At 40.5% G+C, this 9,711-nt stretch overlaps 1 protein-coding gene across 1 annotated transcript in view; it reads right to left on the bottom strand.

The window, feature by feature from the left end:
* The window catches only part of tmem163a (transmembrane protein 163a), a 49,648-nt gene that overhangs the window by 30,093 nt on the left and 9,844 nt on the right, over nucleotides 1–9,711 (bottom strand). The gene's annotated exons all lie outside the window — the stretch shown is intronic.

Raw genomic sequence — 9,711 nt, 5'->3', positions numbered from 1 at the left:
TAATTCTGTCTCTCAGAGTGGGAATGCACCTACAATGTGAATTTCAGACCCCTCCATGATTTCTAAGTGGGAGAACTTGCAAAATCGCAGGGTGTTCAAATACTTCTGTTCCTCACTGTAAGTATATTGACAGGTAATAGGAACACAGGTGATGGTTGACACAGTTCAGTACACGACATGGGCTTAAAACAAGTAAACAGAACACATAGTATAATGCAAAACTAGAATTACCCCAGCACAGTTGTATGCCTCCGCCAACAAGTCATATTCATGGGAATGTGACAGATGTGAGGTCACTGTGACCTTGACTTGGGGCCATCAAAATCTAGTCAGTTCATCCCTGAGTCCAAGTGGACATTTGTGCCAAATTTGAAGAAATGTCCTCAAGGCATTTCTAAAGTATTGCATTTATGAAAATGGACCGAACACGCGGTATGGACAACCAAAAAACTAGCTGCAGATATCACTGGTGCGAATGATGGATAGTCTTAGGAGATGTTTCTTACTTAACAATCTGGCAAGGAATGAATGCTGGCTACTGACCTAAATACCTGAGTGGTTGATGGCACATTTGGAAGTCAGGTGAGTGTGAGAGTAGGGCAGAAAAGGTAACAAGGGAAAAGTGAACAAAGATGAAGGCTGGCTCCAAAACAACAGGTAAATTATATGTATAATTTAATTCAACTCATGGCCCTAACTATTGGGAGCAACTTGCAGGTTTAGTGTTCTGCCCAAGGACACTTTGACATGTGGACTGCAGGCACCGAAATTCAAACCTCCGACTCAGAGACAGCTGCTCTACCCACTGAACCACAGTCACCCCAAAGTAACTGTTCCTTCTGTACAGAACTACACATCCCTGGGTGAGCTCGAGCCACCAACCTTTTGGTTAACAGCCAGACATGCTAACCAACTGTGCCACAGAGATGCCCTTATAAGTATAAGACAAAAAAATGCATTGTTTGGCAGATTATATGTGAAATTTCTCCAACAGGCAGCCATGTGTTAGAAGCACTGTTTTGCTAGTTATTTAATACTCTGAAATACACAAACTCTGAGGGTCTGCAGCTCTAACTTGAACTTTAAGCTCATTATTATCCACTAATGAATATGACTGGCAGGCAGGCATGACATAGTAACACAAAACAATTTACAACTGAACTTCAGTTTCTACAGTTTATGTCCTTCACACCTCTGTGTGTCCCTGCTGGTGCACCCAGTCTGTAGCTCGCTCTCTCTGTCTGACCTTGAGAAGCTGCTGATTTGGCTATAACTAAGTGAGGATTTATTTTCATGTAGCGAAATCAAGAACTAAAAAAGCCAGTGTGAGGGATAGTGGAGAGACTGACAACAAAGTGATACGTGAGGATATTTTTGTACATCCAGGCATGTTGCTCTGTGTAGTGTGTGTGTGTGTGTGTGTGTGTGTGTGTGTGTGTTGTGTGTTTTTAATGTGTTTTAACCCTAAACATCCTGGCATGTAAAAGAGTGACTTTGCATGCATACATGAAAAAAAGACAAGAAAGTGAAGCACAGTGCTGGTGTTTATGAAGGAGTCAGTCCTAGCAAATCTGCTAGTATGCCAGTAATCGGCCAAACCTTCAAACTCACACATCGCTTAAAGGAGATGTGAGGTTACACACTGGTTGGTTAATTGCATGTTTCACCCAAAACACACCCCTGCTTTAAGGAGGAGATCAAGTACAGCCCTTTTGCTAATTGCAAGGGTACTTGAACCATTTTTCCCCATCGTCAAATTACCGAAATGAACATAGACACACCCAAACACCACCTGCACCAATACATCTTGATCAGGCACCATGAATCCTCACAATAGGGCCCCAAGACATGCTGGTTCAGTAAATATGAATCCCACCTTATGACTTTTGTTAACAAGGGACAGTTTAATGGCTACATTTCTCAATCTCAGTCTCCCTGCTGCTCTTGCTTTATGATGCTGTGTAAAATAGACCTGAAAAGCAAACAAGCCAGCTGCTAATTGGTGACATCAGAGTCGCAGTGATTTTCAGACTTGTAAATAATGAGCTTATTTCCATTAGAAGGCAGGAGGTTGCTGAGGGGTCTAGAAACCAGTCAGTGTGTGGAGTGTAATAAATCTAAGAAATATGGATAAAATGCTTTCTGGTATGTTCTGTCTTTGTTAGAAATGTGCTCATGCATGTTATGTTGTTGGTAAGAAGATGCTACAGCTCCAGGCATTACATTTAATCACAGTTTTAATCATCATGGGACGTCATGAATCATAGAGAATCAGCTGGCTACAGTGCCGAGCAGTGACTCATAATATCACAGTGACACATGACATCAGTAGTTACAATGCTACTTTACATACTGACACAGCAGAACAGTATTGTTTAGCTAGTTTAAACTAGTAAAGTGTGCCTCGTCGCGAATGCTGGATCTGGAAACAGTATGTTATGTCAGTGGATGATGTAAGGGGGTATACAGCCTCTCCAAATCAGTTATTGATCTTGTGGCTTATTCATCTATATTTTTCTGGGTATTCATCCCACAGAAAGAGGGGGATTAGGAGTTTCTGGATGCACAGAGTGACGAGCAGTTCTGTCATGGCAAAGGGCCTATTGCTTCATCATCATTCATCGTGGTAACAACAGCACAGAAGGCACTGATAGGCTTCTTGGCTCAAAACACCGCATGATGCATTGGGCCCAGAGTTGTTTGGTTGCTGACGAAAGTCCTTAAAGCAGTTATATATGGAACTGTAGTAAAAATGCAGAATAGTCACATTATCTCTTTATTTATTTTTAAGTTTTTTGGAATGATGGTGTGGTGAAAAAACTGAAAATGCTTTTGCTTAAGAAATTTATGTGACTGATTTTTGAGGATGTTCACTGTGAGCCAACCCACATTCATGCTGCAGTAGATGCAACCCAGTTTCACTCAATCAAACAATTCTGTGGCCAATACACAGTTTCATATGAATGAGGTCTGAGTCATGATGAGCAACAATTTCTATCTATTTTGATTCTGTGCTGTCACTTTCTATTAGCCTTCATCTCTACTTCTTGCGAGTGTTAACAGCAAAAGACAGGAAACAGATAAGAGTAGTGTCGATCAGCTGATCTGGTCATTATAACACACACGCACGCACACACAAAATTCAGGTTCAGAGGATGAATAATACCGTATTAAACAAATTAGATTGGTTGATCATTAATTTTATTGCTGAATTATATATTATACTTTATTTGATACATTTATTTTAAAACAGATTATATTTACTTAAGTAAATCTCTTGTTTGCATTTCTTATTTGTGACACTTACTGTACCAGTTCTGACTTTAAAATTAGGATGATCCCTGAAATATAATATTAGTTAGCTCACAACCAGTTAATAACCACACGCAACACTATCTAGAATGTATATACCATCAATGGTAGAAACAGGTAAGACATCCATCCATTATTTATACAGCTTATTCCTGAATAGGGTCACGGGGTGGCTGGAGCCAATCCCAGTTGACACTGGGTGAGACACAGGGTCCCCCCTGGACAGGCCGCCAGTCTATCACAGGGCTGACATGGACAAACAACACTCCCATTCACTCCTATGGGCAATTTAGAGTCATGTGGAGAGAACCCCCCTGCTGACATTGGGCGACAGACAAGGTACACCGTGGACAGGCCGCCAGTCTATCACAGGGCTGACATGGACAAACAACACTCCCATTCACTCCTATGGGCAATTTAGAGTCATGTGGAGAGAACCCCCGCAGGCACAGGGACAACATGCAAACTCCACACAGAAAGGTCCTGGGTCGGCCTGGGCTCAAACCCGGAAGGCAGGTGAGGCGTCAGTGCTAACCACCATGTCGCCCCACGTAAAACCAAGCTTTGTATAAAACAGTAATGCGAAGTGTTGTTTCTTGCACAGATGGAGTGAGGAGAGGCCAGCAAAATTCATTATTATTCCCAGTAAATGCCTTTCATTGCCTGTCAACACAATCATATCAGATTTCTGACCACAAACACACATTTGTAAAACATGAGCCATCAGCATCTTAGTGTAGTGTAACATCTTTTTGGCAGGCTGCTCTTTCAGCAAACATCCTGTACTGAGATTGTAAGCTAGGATCATGTTTTGAAGATTCACACTCATACATACACAGGCAGTAACAGCCATAATGTAAGTAGCTTCGACTGAAGAGAGATGGCTGAAAATTGAGTGCAAATTAGTCTCTTAAGTGTGTGTGTGTGTGCGTGTGTGTGTGTGTGTGTGTGGCCCTGACATGGTCATGAAGGTGGCCTGCTGCTTGAGGGATTCACACAGAACAAGACAAAACCACTTGTAACCCCTCAACTGCATCAAAGGCATAATTGAAAGAGGTCAAAACAGTTTCACCTAGAGACAAAGCTGTACTGGTTCATGTAGAGCAGGTATGCACCCTTTGTCATTCATGTTGCTCACGCTGAGCCATGTTGTCTGACTCCTTCTGTTTTATCTGTCTGCCTACCGAAACAACATGAGACAGAGCTTTGACTGGGCTGAATGTAGAGGAGGGTTTGTTTTTATATCTAGCATGAGTGGGTGCTGGGTTTCTGTCTGCTCATTGCTCACAAGAGAATACTAGGATTCAGTGGTGGAGGAAGCAAATAATAAAAAGTGTGTGGATGACAACCACAGGGACTGTTGTATAGCAAGTAGCTTTTACTGGGTTTCTTTCCACCTCTGCAGGAACTGCACCGAATACCTCCACAAGATTCATTATGATGACATCAGTTTTCAGATAATATGGAGGTTTTAAAAGTGATTTATTGTGGAGGAATGAATGCGGAAACTGTAAGCTAAAAGTGAAGGTCAAATTGAAGGTGGAATGGATTCAGCTGAAATTCAGGCTGCAGCTGTTTAATTTTCTCCTGAATGAAATATTGCCTGATAGAAGTATAATGGCATATTTTGATTTAAAAGTGGCTATCAAATCAATACCTGCACTTTTAGATATCGCCACTTAACATCCAATCTGAACCTACTGTTTATTTATGAAAGTCCTGAAACGCTGCTGAACTCCTGAACATGTGCACCAGTAACTTGGCTTAATATACAGTATATAGAATTAATGAGGTGGACACTGTAGTCATTCACTAGCTTTGGCTCAGCTGCTCCACAAGCATAAACTCACTGTCTGCTGTCAGTCCTCCTTCTTATTTTCTACTTGACTGCACTACCTGGCCTTTGTCTCACCCTCTCTTCTTGTGCCCACTGTCATTTGTCTTTGCTTACACTCAGTTAATAAAGCCTTAATAAGGTGAGACCTTGTTTGTCAGTGTGGAGAGAGAGGGTAGGTTAGATCCTGACATCAGTTTCACCAGTTATACCTCACTGCTTTCCAAAAAGATGAAGGAAAATATGGCAAGTAGCCTGTGGAATAATGTTAAATTACATTCTTGCTTTCCCTTTCTTGCCCCCTTAAAGCATCTCCTGATCCTACATGCTCCATCAACAGTATAGGGTTCAATAAAATATTTATGCATTAAGGGGGAAAATTAGGATTTCCCCATCTCTTTTCCCTGAGGCCACCCTGCCAGCATATAATCTGTTCCCAGGTACCAAATTACAGTAGGAGGAAGCCCAGGCCTCTTGGTAATGGATCCATACCAAGAATCAGTTTACCATTGATTACAGATGAGCTAGCTGTTGGCTGCTCCAGGAGTTTCAGTGCCTGATTCCCTCACTGCATGAGGCAAGAAAGTTAGAAGTTTGCTAAGAGTCCATTATAAAGGTTTGATGCTTGAAACCCTCATAAATCAAAGGGATGCTCTTATTAGGAAAAAACTAAACACTTAAACATCAGAACATTATGCACGGTATGAAGTTAATGTAAATGGATTTTGGTGATCTGCAGTGAGCACTTTCATTTGCTGGTTATTAGAAAGATGTGCTACGATGGTCTTGAGAGTTTCTCTTACAATATTTTCTAGTATGCATTAAAAGGGAATTCTACTGGTTTTACAAATCAGGAACAGTTTGAAAATGTGTGGTACTCAGACTGTAAAAGACAGTTGTACAATGTCTTCTGTAGATCTAGAGCAGCCTTGTCAAGTCTGAGAAACCCTGATGATGATGTTATCAGTTTGAGCTTGGAAGCTTAAGATTTATAAGCACAGTAGCAACATGGGAAGGAATAAAATAGCTCAACAACTAATGGATGGACTGCAGTATAATCTTGTACAAGCATTCAGGGTCCCAAGAGGATATATCACAGTGACTTTGGTGATCCCCTCACTTTTCCAATTGTTCCACCTTAACTTTTTTATATTTCAGCCCTGGAACTGCCATAAAATGTGATAGACTTTTAGTGCCCCAGAGATGAACCATAATAACACTGCGGATGCCCTGACCTTTAATTTGACACCACTTGCAGGTCAAATGTTTCATTTGTCAGTTTTTATGTTTATGACCAAATATCTGCAAAACTAATGGCAGGGATGTGGCCATTCACAAAACAGGGAAGGCGTAATGAGCAGCAATAAGTTGCATTATGGGAACTGCAGTGTGTGGTGCTTTGCTCATATTATGGAGTACAATTAAGGACACCTCAGACTCTGCAGCTCTTTATTAGTCTCCTAAGAACACTAAAAAAAATTGACCTCATCCATTATTCTTTATCATGTGTCCAAGTGTATTTTTAATTAAATGCTTCTTTGCTTCCTACTTTTTATTTCAATCTATTGGCAGAGAAAATGATGTAAAAATGTTAGACCCTCACAAAAAAAAAACAAAGTAACACACTTGCTGTTTTATCTATTAACCAAGAACTTGACTACACTACTACTGACGTGTGGTGCACAATTCATTGAACTGCTATAGGTGGCACAGTGGTTAGCGCCGTTGCCTCACAGCGAGAAGGTTCCGGGTTCAGGCCCCACCTGGGACCTTTCTGTGTGGAGTTTGCATGTTCTCCCCGTGCTTGTGTGGGTTCTCTCGGGATTGCCCCCCCCCCAATCCCCCATGACCCCGTTCAGGGACTAAGTGGTAGAAAATGAAATAAATATTTAATGGCATTCACGAGGCAGCTACTCTGAAGTCCACTAGTGGGTGACATGCTACTATAAGAAGAAGACCCAGGAGGTGAGAACGTAGAAACTGTTTGCTCCCCGTGCACATCATTACACAACTAACTACCCAAAACTCATGCTGTTTCCCAGTTAAAGTCAGCTCATACTGCATGAGCTGTATTTGCATAAAGGCCTCTCAGACACTATGATATTTCTTACATTACATGACTAACAAGTAATATTCTAAACACACATTCAGAGGCACTCAGCCACAGACATCTCTTCTGAGGTTTCTATCTGATCACATTGCACCACCTTACTGCTTTGGTGTCTCATTGAAGAGTAAAAATAGTCAAGTGGTGCTGAGCGATAAAAGATAGTGTGAGGCTGCCCTATATTATTGTGCAGACAGCCAAGCAAATACACAGATAAAACATTCCATACCTTCTGATAGAAATGCCTACCCAGAGTTCCCTGATGCATCAACAGCAAGATGAGGAGTGTGTGAGTGTGCCAACCCTCCCTTCTTTCACTTCCAGTGAAAGATACTGGGATTTTATTTTCTGAGAATTTCCAGTACTGCCATCTTTTTATACCTACTATCCATCTAACATACATTTATATAATTCTTTTATTTGGAAAGCGCAGAACTGGAATCAAACATATCTCAACCTTCAAAAGTATAAAGGGTTCAGGTCTTGTGTGGAAAATAAATGATCTCTTACCCTGCATCTGTCCTTCCATCCAGGGGTTTCAAAACAAGTTCTCTTGAGAAAAGAATCAATAGTGTAGTGTTACTGCAGTGAGATAAGGTATCCTCAGCGACTGCATCTTTAAAGCTGCAGTAACAGTAAGAGTAGTTCAAAAACAGTTACTACAAATTCCACAATTCAAACTACAATATACAGTACAGTGCACAAACTAATTACAACCCAAATGTCTACTGAGGGAAAAGGTTGGGATGAACAGATTCGGCTCTCACTGAGCTAGTTTTATTCTTGCTTGTTGTTCACTCATATATTTTAATTTTTTGCTTCCTGAGAGAAATTAAGACCCACTTCCTGATATGAGCCAATAAAACATCTTAAACAATCATACTGTTCAGTTTGTACACAAATAAAACCTAAGAGTGGGAGACTTGAATGAATGGGATGTCTGACAGAGTTGTTTTAGTTCATTAAACACATGAAAGCCAGAAGGCAGGACAGTTGTAACATCTGAACACTGGTCATAAACTACAGGTGGAATCAGAGAGTTAATGTAGTGTGAAACCTAAACAGAAAACCCTTCAGTAAAATGCTAAACAGTGACGCTGCATCTCAGAAAGAACTCCCAATCCCAATGTAAACAAAATGTTTTAGTCTCATTACAAACTGTCAGAATGTGTTAAAGAGGTGTTCACGTCATTCAAGCGTTTACGTCATTCGCTGACATGTGAGGATGGCACACCTACAGTATATGTGTATGCCTTTGTATATACTAGGTCTGTTGTCTTGGTGCTGAACAGGAGGAGGGGAAACGTGACTGAAGCATTCTGGGTGAGAAACTGAGAAGTCACTGCTGTGCTCACAGGAGCTTCAGAGAGTGTGAATAGTAGGGGATCTGCTTGATTCGTCTACAGAAACCCATGCAATTATCGTATCACTGCACTGTATGATGATAGTTTAGATTATAGAGCCACACTGCAACTTACAGGTGCAACTGACTCAAACACTTTAATACATTAACACCTACTACAACAAGCAGTTAATCACCAAAGCTTTCAAAAAATATATTTTGTTATAAATCAACAGTAAATCCCTGAAATTACATAGGGATGTGTATACATTTTACAATGTGCATTTACCAAATAATCTTAAATAATTATATAAATTGCTTTGAACATATTGCTTCCCTTAAAGATCTCACAGCCAGCTAACAAATTTAATTTTATTTTAGCTTTTGAAGTCACAAATCTGCTATCACAAAATTCTCTGGTTTAGCCTTAGTGAACAAACACGCTAAAATAGGTTTTCCATGACATGAGTTAGCAGAGCAACTAACACTTCAGCAACCCCACTGTGTCTCTGAGAGGTCAAAGTACCCCTGTCCCATTCTGTCAACAGTAAAACACAGTGATGCTCTATGCCGAAGCCAATCAGTTTACACACAGACCTATCTATTGTCATTCATTATATAACTGCTAGTAAATTGCAAATACAGTCCCAGCACATGCTAGCAAAAGACATAATTCTCCTCTTCACCACAGCAACAGCACAGACTGAGACATTTAACCACTGCACATTAACATGCCAGTAAATCACAGCCAACGTGCGCCACATTCTGCTTCGCTTGTCTACACTGTCTTCTATTGTGCACACCCTCAAATAATCAAAACTATCTGAGGCACCAAACACTAAGCTAATATACTGTATGGAGAAAACTAGTATACATTAGTCATCTGTGAAAAGAGTATGTGGGATTTAATTTGCCATGTTGATAAATTGTATCTCAGTAGTATTACATAGTATTACATATTTAGAACAAAGGGATTCATGGCAATTTATCCACTGCAAACAAAACAAATGAAAAAGTTAAAAGACTCTTTGTGTGTAACCAGTAGCTTCACAGAAAGACAAGAAACTACTTGGTTTTATTGAAAGTGGAATATGTTGTGACAGAGGTACCATACTG

The sequence above is a fragment of the Monopterus albus genome, unplaced genomic scaffold, assembly GCF_001952655.1.
Source record: "Monopterus albus unplaced genomic scaffold, M_albus_1.0 scaffold153.1, whole genome shotgun sequence".
Classification (NCBI taxonomy): domain Eukaryota; kingdom Metazoa; phylum Chordata; class Actinopteri; order Synbranchiformes; family Synbranchidae; genus Monopterus; species Monopterus albus.
The sequence above is the reverse complement of the archived record's forward strand: the minus strand, read 5'-3'. Positions and strand labels throughout refer to the sequence as shown.